The sequence below is a fragment of the Saccopteryx leptura genome, chromosome 5, assembly GCF_036850995.1.
Source record: "Saccopteryx leptura isolate mSacLep1 chromosome 5, mSacLep1_pri_phased_curated, whole genome shotgun sequence".
Taxonomy (NCBI): domain Eukaryota; kingdom Metazoa; phylum Chordata; class Mammalia; order Chiroptera; family Emballonuridae; genus Saccopteryx; species Saccopteryx leptura.
In genome coordinates, this window is record NC_089507.1 from 152,979,349 (window position 1) to 152,998,664 (window position 19,316).

The 19,316-nt window shown below is 52.6% G+C and overlaps 1 pseudogene; it reads right to left on the bottom strand.

Annotated features, from left to right (window-relative positions):
- Positions 1–485: 485 nt before the first annotated feature.
- On the bottom strand, positions 486–580 carry LOC136407245 (small nucleolar RNA U3; annotated as a pseudogene).
- Positions 581–19,316: the final 18,736 nt, after the last annotated feature.

Here is a 19,316-nt window from a genome sequence, read left to right on the forward strand (position 1 = left end):
AGGCAGCGTGGTGTCTGGGAGTCTGAGACGATGGGAATGGCGGACTCTCACAGACCTTGCTGTGCCCCTGGCACAATCCCAAGTACACGCATGCGTTAGCTCACTCAGTCTCACCAGGGGGTAGGTACCACCGTTAGTTCCAGGGAGCAAATCTAGGCACCAGAATGCAGAGAGTCCCATCTCAGATCACAAGCAGTCACGTGACAACACCAAAAGCCAGATTGCCTGGGTTGGCTGCCTGGCTCTCGTCCTGAGCTGCTGAGTGGCTTTGGGCCGGGCCTTAGCCTTGCTGAATCAGCCTCCTCATGTGTGGAATGAGCGCAGCCATCTCCCCTGGCCACTCGGAGCTGGTTGAAGATCGGGCACGCCGTGGGCCTAACACAGTACCAAGAACATAGCAAATGTCCATACATTTAAGAAGCCCCTGAGCCTTGGCCAGGCAGCTCAGGTGCCCTGGCCGGGCTGCCCAGTGGTTGGAGCATTGTCCCGATTTGCCAAGGTTGCGGGTCTGATCCCTGATCAGGGCAGGAATCAACCAGTAACAACAAACTATAGAAATGATCCCTGAAAGTATAGTCTTAGGAATCAACCAGTGAATACATGGGTAGGTGGAACAACAAATCAGTGTTTCTCTCTGTCTTGCTCTCTCTCTCCCTTTCTCTCTCTCTGAAATTAAAAAAAAAATTTTTTTTAAAGCCACTGAACAAATGAGGCCCAACTGAGATGCCACCCCTTAAACAAGACCCTGCTCCCTGCAGCTGCCCAACACCACTCTGCTGAGGGGTGGGCTGCATCAGGAAATCTTTGCATCCCTGCTGCACGGTTGCTACTTTGTGTAACAAACCCTTACATAGAGCCTCCTGTGTGCCTGGCATTGTTCTAAGTGCTTTGATAAATAAGAACTCTCTTTACCTTACCCTCATTCCCATTTTACAGAGGATAAAATGGAGGTGCAGATCGGGTAAGAACTTCCCCAGGGTCACACCGCTGGGCAACGGGAAAACCCGGGTTTGAATCCAGACAGCCTGGCTTCTGAGATCCATCCTTCACTGCCACAGTGCTGTTGCCATGGCACTGCCCACCTCCTCCCCAGTCTGTGAGCCCCCGGAGGCAGGCCTGCAATGATTGATGCCTATTCCCCAGCTTCTCACACACAGCCTGGCCCAGAATACTCAGAGAACATATCCTCAGCGAACAAACCGATGAATACAATCAGTTAACGGAGACTTTCACACTTGCTCGGTGTCCACATTTCACAGGCAGACAGAGACTCGGATCTGTTCCCTGTGTTCCCTGTTCCCTGTGTTCGGAGAAATTCTTCCTGGCTGGCCTGTCTCTCCCGCATGCAGTGGTCATATTCAAGGTCTCAGAATTTATTTCACCTCTTTCTCAGATTGTGCCTGTCATTTCCTTTCTCCAGGTAAAGGGAAGGGAAGTGGGTGGGTTATGGAAGTTGGCACAGAGGAAGTATTTGAGCTGGGCCTTAAAGAAAAGAAGGGAGGCCCCACCAGGTTAGCTCAGTCAGTTAGAGTGTTGTCCGCAATGACAAGGTTGCAGGTTTGATCCCCAGTCGGGGCCCATGTGGGAAGCAACCAGCGGATGCACGACTAAAATGGAACAAGTCAATGTTCTTTCTCTCCTCCCCCGCCTCTCTCTGTCTCTCTAAAATCAATCAATCGGAAAAGAAGAAGCAGGGACAATTTAGGTATAAGGAAGCTCATGTTAGATTTTGTTTTTTTCACGTGGAGTAAATGCTCAGTCTTGAAAGCAGGGTGGCATTTTTAAATACTTTTTTAATTCTCTGTGTCTAGCACAGACTATTTATTATATTCATTAAATCCAGTCTCTGTCATCTATCCACCAACAATCCATCCACCCACATACCATCCATCCATCATCCATCCATCATCCATTTATCGTTCATCCATCCATCATTCGTCCATCATCCATCCACCCACCCATCTGTCCATTCATCCTTCATCTATCCATTCATGGAATACTTACTGAGCACGTACATTACCCTACGGTATCTCAGAGGTACATTGATGCCACTAGATGGAGGCCCCAGAGACAAAGTGTTAGCCTGTAATCAATAAGCAAGCATGCGAGTTGCCTGATAGCCAGTTTGGAGGTCAGTGAATTCCTGGCCCCTGTACTATGTAAGCAAAGACAGTCCCCAGGCCATCATAAGAAAGGGTTCAGTTGTTCACAGGGAGTTGGAGCAGAGAGCCCATCCACAGCTTCCTTCAAGTGGAGAGAGTTGATCTGGTGATCTCAGAGTTGGGAAATTCTCAACATACGGAATCCTGAGATCTTGCATCTTTAGTCACTCAAGACCCCCCAAAACAACTCCGTCTTTGAGTAAGACTAGCTCGGCCCAGAAACGGCCCTTCCTTCTGTTTGGGCCTCAGAGCCCCCACAGCTGCTCCTTCCTGGCCAGAGGCTGTGGTCCCCGTCCCATGGCATGGACAGTGCGCGCCTGGCTCACCACACACACAGCCCCCTTGTTCCAGGAATGCAGGCAGCTGCTTGGAGCCACTGCTGGAAATGGCCTCCCAACAGATGTGCCTTTAATTTGTTTCCGGGTCAGCGGCCCCCATGCCCCAAGGAGGCTGTCTCCCAGGCTGGAGGCCCCAAAATAGCCCTGTGTGTGCATCCCTGGATGGGGTTATCCATCACTGCCCGGCCTCTGCCCCCGGATGCCTCACTCTGGTGCTGGCTCTAATCGGACCACTTGATGTGGAGACGGGGGAAGCCAGCTCTGTCCCCTCGGGTGATGGCCCTCAAAGAGCCAATTGTAACCACATGGAAGTGAGGCCTTCTTCCCTGGGCCCAGGGTCAGCTAAAGATCTCCTGAACAGAGATTCTGGGAAGGAAGCATGAGGGTTTTGCCAGGTCCCTACTGTCGAGCCCACGCTCCGAGGTTGCTGCCATGCATTACATTATCCAGAACGCAATTAATGAGCATCTACTACGTGCCCGGCCCTGTGCCGTACCCGTTAGAGGCATCCACACCAATTCTCCAGTTCTCAAGGAAATCCTGCAAAGCAGGCAGAGTATTTACATTGTGAAAATATTTACATTAGTTCAGTCTTCTCCCCCTGAAATAGTAAATGGGGAGCCACAGTAAGAACCAAGCTTGAAAATCAGGGGCTTTCCCGGAACAGCACGGCCACCCTGTCCAGCACAGGGACGCTTGTACACAGCACGCACTTACTAAATCGGAGTGTTTCCTCCATCAATCCTTGTCTAATGTGTGAATAACTGTCTAACTGGGTGGTTTCAAGGTTTAAATCAGATTAGTATGCAAAGAGCTCAGAATAGTGCTTGGTGCTCAGTTAACAAACAGTAAGTGCTCAATAAATAGGTAAATAGGAAACATGCAGTAAGAGGAGGGCATCTCAACAGCAGGGGTCTGTGTGCGGATGTGTAGTTTATGAGGCACTCCAGACCCCCACCATTCTGAAGCCAGTGTCCAGGTGGGAACCTTTGCCTTCCAGAGGCTCAGAAATGAGCAGGGACTTGCTCCACTGATCTGGACGGTGGCAGAACTCAGGCCCCACGTGTCACATGCAGGAAGGGGGCTGGTATAGGGGGAAGGTCAGCAGGTGTATTCCGATGATTGCGAGCGGCGCTATAATCATGGTGTCAGCACCTCTCACAGACACCTTCCTGTGGGCCCACAGCAGCACCCTCTTTGCCTGTCAATTTAACTCCAAACTCCTTTATAACTGAGAAGAGGGAGTTGCTAACCTCACTTCTTCTGTATTTCGGCTGCACTGCAGGTCCACGCAAACTCATTACTCCAAGTGCTCCCAACACCCCTGCGAGGTCAGGCCGACATCTCTTTCTCCCTTTCTCCACTTTCTGCCCATTGAACATCCCCTACTCCTTCCTGGAAGGCTCCCAGAACCTCACCCCCATCCAGTGGTGATTACCGTACTTCCCCATGTATAAGATGCACACTGGTGCGTCTTATATAGTGGTGATAGATTTTTTTACTTGCATTTCCCACTTTTTCACGCTTGTTGAGGAATTGTATGAATGTTATGATGAATAAAACTTGAGTTCAAAAACTTTATATAATACAGTACATTTTTTTCAAATTTTGGGCCCCAAAATTAAGGTGCGTCTTATACGTGGGATTGTCTTATACATGAGGGAATAAGGTACTCTCTACTCTGCTCTGATTCCAAATTACTTCCTACATAACTTGTATGGTATGTTAGGATCTGCCAACCGTGGCCTGAGGGCCATTGCAAATAAAGTTTTATTGGGACATAGCCATGCTCCGTCTTTATTCTCTGCGGCTCTTCCCATGTTACAATGGCTGAGTTGAACAGTTCCTTCCGGGACCGCAGAGCCCACAAAGCTAAAGGACTCACCATCTGTTCCTTTAGAAGAGTTTGCTGACTCCCCTCCTACTGTGATCAGTGGCCTGTCTCAGTGTCTGTTCTAGCTATGTGACGGGGGAGGGGTCAGACACACAGTCTGTTATCCTCAGTACCCCGGGGCTTACTCCTGGGCCCAGCAAAGACAGCGTTCCCTGAAGGATTGACAACTGGTGGCCAGGATGTGTGCGGACCACTGGCCGGTGGCTCCAGTTGTCCACTACAGTGTGGTGTGGACACAAGCTGCCTATGACTCTGACAGGCCTTGGGTGTTGTCTGAAGCAGCAGAAAAGACTGGTGGGGGCCCCTAGGAAGTCAGGGCCCAACAATGACTGGTGGAGGGCTCAGAGAAGAGCTAAGGGGGCTGGGACCCCCCGGTGAGGAGGGGCATTCACAGATCATCAGGATTGAGGAGAAAATTCCAGTGCCACCTTTGTTTGCCCTGCTGTGACAGGTGAGGCTCTTCCTTGCAGGAGCAGCACCGAGACTGAGGGGGTCACGTCCTACTGTGGGGAGCCGGGCTTGCGGCAGCTGGGGAAACAGCTGGTTGTTAGAAGCCCGGTGTCCTTCTTGGCCTGACCATAGCTGGACAGAGGGCAGATCTTTGTTCTGAGAGGGAGAGTGACCCTGGCAGGACAAATGACATGGGCCTGGGAACATAGTCTGATGTGGGCATCAGGCCAGCAGCAAATGCAATGCTGTCCCAGGTGGGAGGCTTTCCTCAGGGGACAGCACTGTGACTCTGCAGCAAAGCCCCAAATCCCCTCCGTGGCATTCTCAGCAAAGCACCATCCGGATTCTGCTTGCACACCTGCAGGGGCAGGGAGCTCACTTCTTCCTGAGGAGGCCAATCTTGTGCCCGAGTCCCCCGAGCCATGCAAGCTTCCCTGGTGACAGTCTGGAATCTTCTTTCCTAGAGCTTCCAGAGTTCTGTCTCACAGACACAGAACAAATGCATACACCATAGACGGCCCTTCAGTCCTGAGGGCGGGGGGACAGGCATATAGCACCTGCCCTTTGGGTGGTCCTTGTGGAAGAAGGTCTGGGGCTTGGGGAAAACAGAATCCACCCAAGACCATCTGAGAGGAGGCTGCTGGGAAGATGTGTTGGTTGCCACCTGAGGGGGAAGGGAGGGTGGAGAATGAGGAGGAAGCTGGTGCCCGAGACCTGAGAGCAGGAGGTGGGTGAGGGTCGAGGAGCAGGTGGAGGCGCAGGGGTGGGGAGTTTGGGCCACAGTGTTCCTTCCTCTGTCCCCCACAGAGCTGGACAACTAGGCGCAGGTAGGTCCCTCCAGGAGCAGGGGCTCTGAGCTGGGTGTGAAATGGGCGGGAAAGCTTCCTCAGCCTCAGCCACTCCCCAGCCCTGTGCCCTGGGGCAGATAACACTGCTCTTCTGAATCTCTTTTCTCATCCTTAACATGGGAGCCATAAAATACACTTTCTAATTTCTGCTGTGAGTGTAACATGCTCAGCTGCATGGAATGCGGTCAGCACAGTGACCAACATGCAGGAGAGGTTGCAGCCTTTAAAAATAGGTTTCCGTGGGCAGGAAAGTGAAGACGAGATAGCAGGTGTTTCTATGGCACCTGTGGGCTTGTCCTCACTCCGTAAGGAAAATGGGTGCCTGGCGGAGTCTGTGTTTAACCAAAGGCTGTTTTCCTCAATGGCTGGGGCACCGGCTTGGGTTCCGCCAGGGTCTGTTGGCTGCCACACTGACCCAGACCTGGGGGGCTTTCAGAGCATCATCCCACTTAATGTCATCCTCCCAGCAGCTTTCGGGCTTGATTTCCACTCCTCTTGCACGGGTGAGGAAACTGAGGCGCAGAGGGTCAGAGAGGCTGATTGACCCGTGCGAGGTCACACGGCTCTGGAGTGAGGGGACCAGGGACACTCATCCTGAGTTTCCACACCAGCCAGTAGGCATTGGGAGGAGGTGAGTTTGAGCTGAGTGATTTCTCCTCTTCCTGACTCCACCTTGGCGCTCTCCTGGGCGGGGGGCCACGTGCAGGTTCTGACGGCTGACTTCCTTATGCCAGCTGGACCCTGGCTCCCCCGGGCAGGCCTGCCCCGCTGGAAAGTGCAGTCAGCTGCAGCTAACCTAACCAAGGAGCTCCATCCAGCAGCTGAGCCTGCCCCTCCACAACGCGTCCCCCAGTCCTTTCCTGAGATCTGTGATCTTCCTGCTTGAAATCACCTTTAATTTCCCTCAGGAACGAACAAGCGTTTAGAGGTTTGGTTTCAATTACACCTAGAAAAAAAAGAGTTTGACACAAATTTCAAGCCAAATAAATTAGGAAACCACAGAGCTGGAAATACAAAGCGAGGGGTGGGAAGAGGCTGCCCTTGGCTGCCCGGGTAAATGCAGACCCTGTGGTCTGTGCCCCAGGACAGCCGTTCTGGGCTCACGTCTCACCAGGCCCCCAGAAGGCGTGGGCTCTGCTCCCACTGCTCTGCAGTGCCTGGCAGTCTTTGCCTTCCCTGCTTGGCCTTTCCTCCCCCAGGGAGCCTTCCTTGACTGCCCCACCCACCATGGATCCCTATACCTCTGATCTCCTCTAGCTTGATTCTGCAGGTGACTCCCTCAGTGCAGAGAAAGACTGCCACAATTATTTTTTCTCCTGGTGTTCTCACCTTTACCCACCAAATACTCACAAGTGAAAAACAGAGGAATCTTTCTTTCCACTCTTGGACACTGATTTCCTTTATGAAGCCCCACTCATTTCCTCCTTTTCTTCTGAGAAGTCCGACCAAGTTGCAACTGCTACAACACCTCCTGCAGGGAGTCTTCCTTGATTGCCCAGGGCAAGCAAAGGGTGCATGCTGGAGGGAGTCCAAGGCCCTTGCTTACCTGACTCTAAAACCTCTGGGTGGTCCTCTGCCCCACATCACCAGGGTCTGGCTGGAAATATAGGACATGAGACCCTCGAGGCTAACAGAAGCTCCACACACACAGGTGCGCAATTACCCCTGCCTATGAAAATGCAATCACCTGGGCAGAGACACAAGGACTGGTGCCTTGTCGCATCTGTCCTTTCTTACCTCCATCTGGAGAGTTCCCTTCCATCCTGGGGACCCCAAATTCCCTTTTATGAAATCCTCTCTCTGATGGATGAGGTCTGCCTGCCTCCTTCCCACCTAGCGCCCAGCACTGCCCTCTCTCTGTTTCTGGCTCTAGCCCTGTTTCGTCTCACGGTCAGAGGTGTGAGCACTGATCACCCTCTTCGTTCTACCATTCTGGAGTTCCCTCAATGGCAAGTGGATGTCCCTTCTCCAGGTGGTCCCTGGCAGAGCTTAGAATGGGTGCTTAGCAGAGACCTGGCGAATGTAAACACAAGCGCAGCTGAGCCTCTGGCGTTGCACTGGGCACTGTGAGTGTTGAGACAAAGATGTGGATAAAAGCAGGTGACCATGCACCCAGGGATCGCCGGGCCTGTACTGAGCGCTTGGTGTCAGTCCTCACAGCAACCCATTTTCAGCCCAAGATGCTGACAGAGAAGAGAAATCGGTGCCTACAGTCACAGGTGCCAGGAGAGGCAAAATCGAGTCTCAGCTGCAGGTTGCTTTTGCCTCCTAACCCAGCGTTCTGCCCCCTCATGGCCTGGGGCTGGCAGGAAGACCATGGCAGGCAGCCCCTAGAGGTCTGGGAGGGGCTCTGCAGACAGGCAGGTCCTCTGACACCAGGGGGGAAGTCCTGACTCCTTTCCCGATCAGGAAGCAGTGCCAGTGAGGGGTCAGGTGCCCGGTGACCGGGACCGCGGCCCGATCCTCCCTGAGCATGAAGGACAGGGACCACCGCCTCGGGCAAGCTCAGAAGCGTCCCGATATTTGAGCCTGACCAGGCGGTGGCGCAGTGGATAGAGCGTCAGACTGGGATGCGGAGGACCCAGGTTCAAGACCCCGAGGTCGCCAGCTTGAGCGCGGGCTCATCTGGTTTGAGCAAAAGCTCACCGGCTTGGAACCAAGGTCACTGGTTCGAGCAAGGGGTTACTCGGTCTGCTATAGTTTCACGGTCAAAGCACATATGAGAAAGCAATCAATGAACAACTAAAGTGTCTCAATGCTCAGCGTCCCGAGATTTGAAAGTTGGAGAGCAAACTCAGACTGTCCCACGTTATCTGATTTTTCCAGCATCCAAATCCCTGCGCTTCCCGCTCGGTGGTCATGAAACAAACGCCGGTATACTGTTCCAGTGATGTCAGCGCCTGACCTCAGAATCAGAAACAGATACATGAAAGGGTCCACATGGGTTCAATGAACTCGGGAAATTACACTCTGAGGGAAGACCCACCGACGGGGCCATGAGAATTCCAGGGGTCATACCATGCATGTGGCCTTTAGCATCAGGAACATCCCTGTCTGCACCCCCCACTCTCACCCAGGGTAGTGGATGCCCAGGGCTTTGAAATCATGTCAGAAACTGCTTGGTATCCCAGAGGATGTAATTAAAAGCCAAAACAGGCCATCCAGTGTACGGAGTGTCCCCACATCTATCCCTTTAGCTGTATCCAGAGCACCCCTGTGTACTAGGTGGGCAAGGATGGTCACTCCCCTTTCCAGGCGGACAACATCCAGAGAGACAAAACGCCTCTCCTAAAGTCATAGCACCAATTCAAGTCCACAATCACTATTGTCGCTGACTCAGCACCAGGCGTAAAGACACTCTCTGCATACTTACTTGGTTTGATTCCATTTTCATAACAATCTCAAGAGGCAGAGATTAATATCCTCATTTTATAAGTGGGGAAACTGAGGCTCAGAGAGCTGAAGTGATCTGGCCAAAGCCACACAGTGGGTCAGTGCAGATCTGGACTCATACTGCATGTCACCTGACTGTGTGAGATGGTGGAACCTGGCAGAAAGGGCACTGTTGTCGCTGACCTGCGCTTCATCGCCCAGGGTGACAGGCCGGCCTTGGATGGTAAGAGTCAGGAAGTGAGGCTGAGTGCCCGGAGCAGGCCTGGAGGGCTTCCTGAAGGCCCCTGGCTGGCCTGCCTGGAAAGGCTGGGAAGCTCAGGTCAGAAGATCCCTCCTCTCCTCGCCTCCCCCAAGACTCTGAGCAATGTTCAGTGATGACGTGTGGCACTGGTCCTCCGCCGCCCCCAGGGTGAGGTTGGCCCCTGTGCCTTTCCAAGCCTGCGTGGGCTCTGGCCAGGGCTCATGTCCTCTGGGATGAATGGGACCCACAGTGAGCGAGCAGACTCTGCGCTGGAGCCCAGGGAGCAGCTGAGCGTGCATAACTGTCTCATTGTGTCGGCACCCGTCACAGACACCCACGGGGTCGCATGCAAATGAGCCAGCTCGTGGGTGGCTCCTGCCAGCCCTGAATCAGCCCCAGAGAGGAGCCCATGAGAGCACAGCCTCTCTCTGCAGGATTGCTATGAGCCAGACCCAGAGAGAAGGTGGCCTGAGCCTATGACCCCCATGGAGACAAGTTCGCAATCTACAGGAAGCGCAGGGTGTGCACCTTCAAACCTTTGCTGGGACAAAAACCCTGCCTAACAAAACCCTGTGTTGCACTCGGGCACCCAGGACCACTCATAAAGGCAGGAAAAGTGTGGGCTACTCAGGCCAAGTACCCCCTTGACATGAACAGCTCCCAAAACCTTTATGGAGTATGGAAATCATTACAGAATTGCCTTAGCGTTTGAGTAGACCCATCAGTCTATTCTCTTCCTTGATTCTCACAGCCACTTCTTGGGGTAAGCAAGGGAGAAACACACTCCCTCTGAAAACATCTTTTCTGCGGTTCGGCCAGGACAGGCGACTTAAACCAGGAATGCCTGCTGGGCAGTAGAGCTGCCACTAGGAACAAATGCCTCTTGGCTTTCTGTCAGAAGTCTTCCTTTCATGGACTCTGCATTGGACGTGGCCTGGCGTTAATCTTCCTCACTTTACAGCTGTTCTCGAAGGTCATGGTAACTTGCCCGACTCGAGCACTGGGACCTCTCAACCCAGCTGGACGTGTCCCAAAGCCTTTTCCTGCCCCGGACAAAGAACTGGAAGACTTTAGTGAGTAAATCACTTCGAGCAGGAGAGAATGTCTCAAGTTGGTTGTACAGGGAGAATGGAGTGCATAGACACCGAGAATACACTTGTTGCCTTCGTGGGGGCGGTAGGGGCCGGGAGGAGGCGTGAAGATAATCCTGGCCAACGGAGTTGGTACCCTGGAGGCGTGGCTCACCTAGGTTGTCCCCTTCTGGGGACAGGCATCTTAGTTACAAGAGACCCGTACAGGGAGGGTACTTGGCTTAGATATTTGCCTGGAACCTCTCCACTGAGTTTTTTGTTTTTTAATTCAGATCCCCAAAAGGATGGCCAAGATGTTGAGACTGCCTTAGCCCATGCTGTTCAAGGGGAGCTCTACGCAGCGGGCAGTCCATCTGCACACTGTGAACTGCTGAGACTTCTCAACCAATGGAGGCAGTGCCAAGGCACGCTGGGGGCCATTGGTGACTGTTTTACCTCCCCGGAGTCCTTAGCCTCTCCCGCAGGGCTGGGCATGCCGTGTGCCCCTCAGCCATGGTTGAAATGGCCACCCTTACTCTCCACTTCCTCTGATTTGGCTGGGAAGTAGACCTTGTCCTCTGAATTCCTTCTGTCCTCATCTGAACATGGGGCAGATGTGAAGAGCCTGGCAGGAGTCTGTGATCTGGGTGAAAACATCTGCTCCCGGCACAAACTAAACATATCAGCAGGAGCCAAGAACGTCCCATGGCGCTTGCTACCGTTTGACTTCTTTTATTAATAACTTGGGAGGACTGCAGGCAAGGACTTCTGGCAGGAATGAAAGGAAATGATCCTGGGAAAAAAAAAAAAGAAAGAAAAAAATCAAACCCATAAATAAGTTAAAGTCACCAGCGGAGGGCGTTTGATCTTTTTTTTTTTTTTTTTTTAAATGAAATATGGGCACTTTCCTTCAGAACCCTGCAGGTGGAGGGAGAAGCCACAGGAGCTGTGTTCTTAGGGATTAATGAGGGGGGCGGGGAGCAGGCATGTCACTCTCAAACCCCAGCCTCTGCTCATGGGTCTTCCAGGAGCCAGGAAATGTAGCTCAGCCGTGAGAGAGACAAGGGCGTGAAGTCAGAGAGAAAGCATGGATGCTGGGACCAGGCGGCGCTGCATTTCAAACTGGTTGTGTGCCATTAGGCAAGCCCCGTGCCCAAGTTTTATGTTGCTCTTGTGTCACCTCGGAGAAATACCACCTACAGTATCTCACAGAATATGTGTGGAAACTGGATCTGATGATGGGAATGTATTAGTTGGGCTTGGTTGTCATTGACTGCCTCAGTAGAAGAAACTCAAAAGGTCAGTGGTGGAGTATGACACAAATGTCCCTCTCTGAGGCCAGTGCAGGTTCGTGGGACTCCCTTCTATGCTGTGACTCAGATAGGAGGACCCATGTCCCGACAGCCTGGGGCTCTGCTGGCTCATACCTGCCCTCTCAGCCTAATGATCACTGGGCCCTCTCCTTCTCTCTCAGAGGTGTTCCGGAGTAGATGGTAAATTATATGGTTACTCCAGACTCAGGAAGTCAGGTGCCCCCATTGCCTGATGCCACCTTCTCTGCATGTGGCATCCAAGGTCATCCCAGAACAACAGCCCTTAATGCCTCAGCCCAAGCCCTGGCTGGTTGGCTCAGTGGTAGAGCGTCAGCCCGGTGTGTGGAAGTCCCAAGTCTCCTGCATCAGGGCACACAGGAGAAGTGCCCATCTGCTTCTCCACCTCTCTCCGTTCTCTCTCTCTCCCTCTTCCTCTCCCTCCGCCGTGGCTCAAATGGTTCACGCAAGTTGGCCCTGGGCACTGAGGAGGGCTCTATGGCCTCACCTTAGGTGCTAAAATAGCTCGGTTGCTGAGCAACAGAGCTGCGGCCCCAGATGGGCAGAGCATTGCCCAGTAGGGGGCTTACCGGGTGGATCCAAGTTGGGGTGCATATGGGAGTTTGCCTTTCTGACTCCCCACCTCTCACTTAATACAAATAAATAAGTAAATAAATAAATACCTCAGTCCAGAAGTGACTTGTCCCATTCTGTCACCATTCTGTTGGCCAGACTGGTCTCAGGGCCTTGTCCACCAGTGTTGCTGTCTCCCCAATTGCCCAGGAGGGCACAGTGAACCAGATATGGGTGTGCTGGTTTGAGTGAGGGTCTCAAGAAATGGTTTCCCCCTGCTCTTCTTCTGGAGGCTCGTGGAATGTGGGGAGAAAAATGTGGTAATAGGGACATGTCAGACCACATAATACCAGATGTTTTATCAATACACATTTTTATGGTGAAAGGGAATACAGCCCTTTACTGTTTCCAAAAGGCTTTCACCTGTGTGATCTGACTTGCTCTTCCCAAGAGCTGCGTGGGGCAGGTGTTAGGGTTTTCATTTGCAAGCCAGAAGACGGAGCTTCAGGGAGACACACACATAGAAGATGGAGCTTCAGGGAGACATGATGAAGCCAAAACTTGAACTCTGTCCTTCTGCCCTGCTATTTAGCTCACTCTCACAGATCTGCAAGTGCATAGGCGATGCTCACGGGTGCCTTCTCAGTGAGCCCAGAGTGGGTTTCCTGCAGGACGGAGTGTGGGCAGTGAGGCCAGACCTGGGGATGAGGCTGGCCATCCAGGATCACAAAGTAATAGGCATGGAACAAAGCTTGGTAAGTACCCTGCCCAACTGGTAAGCCTGAATGTCTGATGACAGACCCACTAGCCACCTAAATACCCCACCCACACCCCACGGCTATATAAGAAAGAAATGAGCCTCTTGTTCCTAAAGCCACTAAATTCCTGGTAACTATTTATTGTAGAAGCTTAGATGATTCTAGCAAACAATAGCCTTGAAGGTCAGATAAGCCTTCCAGAGCAAGAGATGGAAATAAGTAATTTGAGTGGAAAGAAACTAGATGCATAGACATGTAGCCAGAGAGTCATCCATCCATTCATTCTTCCAACAACTCCTGACTGAGCATGTGCATGAGCTCTTAGACACCATGCTGTACACTGGGCACACCAAGATGAGTGATATGGTTTCTGCCAGTCTAGTTGGGCATGTCACCAGTCAGGATACAAGTACTTACAAGGAAAGGCACAAATCCAGCATGAATGGAAAGAAAGAGAATTTATTTCCTGAAGAAGGTGATACTGGAGTTGAGACTTGCAGGGTATGGTGGGGGGAGTACAGTTCTAGGTTGGCCAGGGCAAGGCTTGGGTTTAGAGATAATGAGACATGATGCCACCCAGGAAGACACAAATGAACCAGACTCTGTAGTACTTTGACTGCAAAGAGTTTGAACTTGATCCTGAGGACAACGGGAGCCACTGAAGAACTTGGAGCAGGAAGGTGACAGGGTAGATGTTTTAAAAATCTCATGGCAGCTGTGTGATGAGTGGGGTGGGGGTTGGACCCAAATCCACATTCCTCTGGGCCCACTCCCAGCACAATAGACCTGCTTGCCACCATCCCTCACCTCCAGCCTCACCCCGGCCACCCATTCTTGGAGACCAGTGTGGACAATCCTTTGGAGCACACATGGGGTCACGTCTTCCCTGCTTCAAGTCTTCTGTAGCTTCCCATTGCCCTTCACATGGCTTGGCTACGGGGTCACCTGCATATGCATACCTTAGCTCTTGCTACTTCTCACCTTGCCCTCTGCATGCCAACAGATTTACTGTTTCTTCAAATAGCATGTTCTCCCTTTCCATAGGGCCCGCACACACATGATTTTCTCCCCAATGCCATCCCTCCCAAATCCATTCCTCCTGTAAACCTGAGCTTTGGTGTCATGTCCATTGGGACATCTTCCCTGGGCCATAGGTCTAGCTGAGGTGCTCCTTCTCCACGTTTCCCCTGCAGCGTGCACCTTGCTTTATGGCCCTTGCCAAGTCACCAGATCATAGCAGTTTGAAGATGCAACAATAAAAGTAGGGTTCTCTTGGTGGCTTCGCTGTCCCTGGTGCCTGGTGCAGTTTGTGGCACATTTGCACAAGTATTTGTTGAATGCATGACTAAAGACATGAGAGCCCCTCATGGTCACTCACATATGGGAAGCAGAGGTCTTGGACAAAGGACCATGGTCCTGAAGAATGCAGTCAGTGTTCCTCAGCTCTCCTGATCACTCCCATCAGGTGTGGCCAAGGACCCCTGGCTTCCAGGGATGTGTCCTGGGTGGGGGGACCATAATGTCACAATGCCTGCGGCACGCCTCCATCCCAGTAAGATCGTTGCTTCCGAAGCCCACTATCATTGTGGTGTTTGCTGTTTAGTAGTCTATCATCTCTAGTTTCTTTCTCTCACTGGACTGAACTTTCCTCAAGGGCAAGGACTTGAGCCCGTTAGATTGCTATCCCAGCTAAGTATGGTGCATAGCAGACCCTTTGAAAGAGCTTACTGAATTCATCTGAACTTAGCTCTGATTCAGACCCTACTCTCAAAGAGTTCACAGGAAGTATCAGGTGGCACGTATGGACATAAATAACTTTTTCAAGGATTGGCATGGGGGTGGCCAATCCTTGTATTTAATGTACAACAATGTACTTAAAGGGTTGTAACTGTGATGTGAAGGTCATTGATTCTGATTTGGGGGAGTCCAGAGGGTACCCTCCTGTTTCAGTGCAGTGTGTTTAGCATCAGGGAGAGAGAGATTCATCACAGGGGGCTTACTCCCTAACAAGCCACACCAAATCCTTGTGGCTTGAGGTTTACAGAGTTACTTCCTACTTCTATCACAGTGCAGTGACGGCTGGCAGAGATCCACACAGCCATTCAGAGACCCAGGCTCCTACAGTTGAGGACAACGTTTCCAAACCTTGGCATACTGATACTTTGGAACCTGTAATTCTTTGTGATGGGGGGCTGTCCTGTGCTTTGTAGGACATTTAACAGCATCTTTGGCCTCTACCTGCTAGTTACCAATTACACACACACACACACACACACACACACACACACACACACACACACACAGCCTAGTTATATGAGTGTCCCTTGGGTGGTAAAATCATCTCTACTTGAAAACACTGATCTAGGGACTCTGCCATCTGCTAGACTCTGGAGTGCTCCACCCGGTTCCCCCGTCTACACAGGAGACAAGGGAAGGACAAGAGTGCGAGGGAGGGTTGCATAAAAGGTTTCAGGGGACTCGGATTGGAGGGACTGGATAGCGTGGCTCCTCACGTTCTATTCGACAGACTTAGTCACATGACCACAGCTCATCGCAAGGAAAGCTGGGAAGATGCAGGTAGCTGCATGCCGAGGGGATAGAGATAAGTGATCTGGGGAACTGCTGGCCAATTTCTTCCATGGGTTCTTAGAACCTATGTATTTTATTTTTATTCTTATAGGTAAAAGAATGCAATTATTTTTCTCCAGATCACCAGTCAGGGCTCACTGTAGTCCTCAGTCCATCAACCAAACCTCCGAGGAGGTCTTGGGCTCATCTGGAAAGTCATGAAAACAATTCCCTCCTACATCAATCACTCCATCCTCCCATCTCCGGTGATTGGCGTGAACCTACCGACACCAGGAACGCCTGACTCATGCAGCCATGGCCCTGATTGGGTGTGTAGTGTGGGACCATGACAGGGCTGGGAGGGCTGCAGGGCCGAAGGACCTCAGTCCCTGCCCTGGAGGAGGGTGGGTCCCAGCTGCTGCAGAAGTTTTTCTCACATAGCAACTATAGCAAGGAAGAGATTCGTACAAATGCCAAAAGCGGCCCCGCAAGGGCCACAGGTGTAAGAATCTACATGGAGGTGGGGGAGCCCGGTGGGATCCCCGGTGGGAGAGAAGGCACGCATGCAGCCGTGGTCCTGGGTGGGCCTGGTGCACATGGGAAGCCCTGAGGGGTGGTCGGACCGGAACAGAGAGCACCTGGGAGAGAATGAGAAAGAAAGACCAGGGTCGTGCGGGCAACTTGGGGTCACAATGGCACAGCAACACGAACCCTCTCCTTGCCCTTTACCAGCAGAGAGGGGGGCTTTGGTCCACTGGATGAACTCAACTCACACTAACCAAGAAGACTTTTTCTTGACTCCGCTGTAGGAAAATGGCTGTTTGAACCCCAGGCGGAGGCCCTTTCTCCAGTGGGCGTGCAAACCCCTGGAACCTCTCCACCACAAACGTTTCATGTGGTGTAGCTGAGAATTAATTAGAAAAGAAAAAAAAAATCTCTCAAGTCAAAACACATATCTCACAACCTATTAGCATTAAGATTAGCATTAAAGAAAGTTGGAAACTATAACATTTTAAGCACAATTTATAAGTCTAATTTCCTGCGTGTCACTCTCAGATAATAAATGCTTTTCCTTCAAGTTGAAAAGTCTTGGTGGAAAGTGTGTGTGGGGGGGCGGCGGGGGTGAGAGGGAGGTGGGCAAAAGAAAGAAAAAGTTAATTTAAGGCCTATTAGTTTATTTTTAGTCGCCCAAGATCTGAGGGGCTGAGAACATTTCCCTTTTTCTGATAGAACACGCCTTCCTGTGTAGCAAGGAAGTCCCCTGACCTCGCGCCTCCTCAAGGTGCTACTGATTTTTGACAGGATTCCTCAGGCAAGGGCTTTGAAAGCGGCTGAGCGGGCCTGCCAGGGGAAGGCTGTCAGGGGTCCTGGAGGGACGAGGTTAATTGCTCCGAGCCCTGGAGAATGGAGCTGCGGGGCAGGGGATGCTGGTGACCGGGAGGCCTGCTTCCTGTATTGCTCTGGAAGAAGTTTGTCGCCCACAGCTTCCATAATAAGACATTCCTGCTAATTTACCAGGAGCTGAAAGGGATTTCTGTTTTTAGCTTTGGGTCTGTGGCAACTGTTTTGTTTTAAATGAAAATGAAACGGGGACATGGAGCTGGGGGGAGGGGTGGGGGGAGGGGGAGGCAGAGCCCGTAATTGAAGTGCATTACTGGTAATTACCTCGTTCTCTCGTTCACTCATCATGTTGACAGAGAAATCTATTACCCACAGCTCCTTTCCCACAAATTGCCCTTCCCCGAGGACTTGGGGGGGGGGGGCGAGGGTGTCGGAGGAAAGCACCCGGCTTTGTCCAGAAAGTGGGGCTCCAGCCATCGTCAGAACGTGGCTCCAGCTGTCTCTCAGTTGGAGGGTGGGAAACACGTGGGGACCCTGAACCAGAGGAGGAGAGAGGCAACTGGGAAGAAGGGCCTTATTCCAACCGGTCCTCACCATGAAATCCATTTGGAAGATTGTGTGATGGTTGGGGACACAGCCTTGTCTCTATCTCACACAAGAAGAGAGGAAGTTGGAAGGAGAACCATTAACTGAAGGACCCACCCTGTTTTGAAAGCCCTTCGATGTTTGTGCCATGAACCAGAAAGAGAGCGTTGGCCGTGCCTTCCCCATTGCCCAGCCATTTGCCTGAGCTCTCCAGTCTGCCTTCCTCGTCTTGCGTGTGGCTTTGCTCCTCCTCTGTCCCCTTCCTCACCCTCCTTCTTCACCTCCGGCCTTCGGACCTGCTTTTTCCTCTTGTCTCTGAGCTCCACGTGGCTTCACCTCCCGACAGCCAGCTTCCCTCCAACTCTGCCCTGACCACACGCAGGGCCGGAAGAGTTTGAAACAGTGTCAGTGGCTCGCACGGGCACGCCCCTCTGTCCTTCTGAATCGTTTTAGATGGAGGTCTCTAGCATGGGCCAGGGCTTTAGAAAACTACCCAGCAGTCAGAGGAGAAACGGAGTAGGGTGAGGACTTCAGGCCTGTCTGCCTTCTGCCCCCTTCAGCCTTCAGCACCAACGCCTTCGAGACCATCTATCGAGTCTCTGTTGCAAATGAGGATTCAAAGACAGAGCAAGGCACTAGCTCTGCCCCAAGCCGTTGGCATGGGGGTGGGGGAGGAACAGCGGGCACTTCCTTACACTTGAGCCTAAGGTAGAATGTCACCAAGGCTAAGGGGCTGTCTCTGCTCAATGTTTCATCCAACAAACAACAATCCAACATCCACAATAACTTAAAAACAACAGAAATCTTGACTTCTGAAGAAAATAGTAAAGGAAGAATGCATTCATAACACATGGCAAAGCTCCCAAAAATCCTTTTTTTCTTTTGTTAAATGAAGTGAGTTCAATCTCTTCCTAAAACCCATTCCCCTCGCTTCAGTCAGTAACTCCTGGCTTGGTCCAGGGTAAATCCCGCTGGCAGCCTTGGCTTCTCCAAGTTTGCAGCCTGTCACCCCTCCGTGTCTCCCTCTGCACAGTGCTGCGGGGGGGGGGGGGCAGCCTGTCGCCCCTCCGTGTCTCCCTCTGTACAGTGCTGCGGGGGGGGGGGGCAGCCTGTCGCCCCTCCGTGTCTCCCTCTGTACAGTGCTGCGGGGGGGGGGGCAGCCTGTCGCCCCTCCGTGTCTCCCTCTGTACAGTGCTGCAGGGGCAGGGGGGGCAGCCTGTCGCCCCTCCGTGTCTCCCTCTGCACAGTGCTGCGGGGGGGGGGGGCAGCCTGTCGCCCCTCCGTGTCTCCCTCTGCACAGTGCTGCGGGAGGGGGGGCAGCCTGTCGCCCCTCCGTGTCTCCCTCTGCACAGTGCTGCCGGGGCAGGGGGGGCAGCCTGTCGCCCCTCCGTGTCTCCCTCTGCACAGTGCTGCGGGGGGGGGCAGCCTGTCGCCCCTCCGTGTCTCCCTCTGCACAGTGCTGCGGGGGGGGGCAGCCTGTCGCCCCTCCGTGTCTCCCTCTGCACAGTGCCTGGGCAGGGGCTGCCCATCGGGGCAGGGGGGAGATCCTGACTTTGAGGCATTTTCCCTTCTGAGAGGTAGCTGCTGTGGGTTTGGCACCCCCAGGGAGTCTGCAATTGCAAGTCTCCAACACAAGTCCAGCTCTGCTCTGAGCAGGGCTGAGACTGCACCTTTCTGGGAGGGTGTGAAGAAAAGACATGAAAGCCACAGACTCCCTGCCCCAGATATCTCGGGGGACAGCCCTGCTGTCCTCCTCCTTCTGCCCTCAGTTCCTAGCCTAAGCCC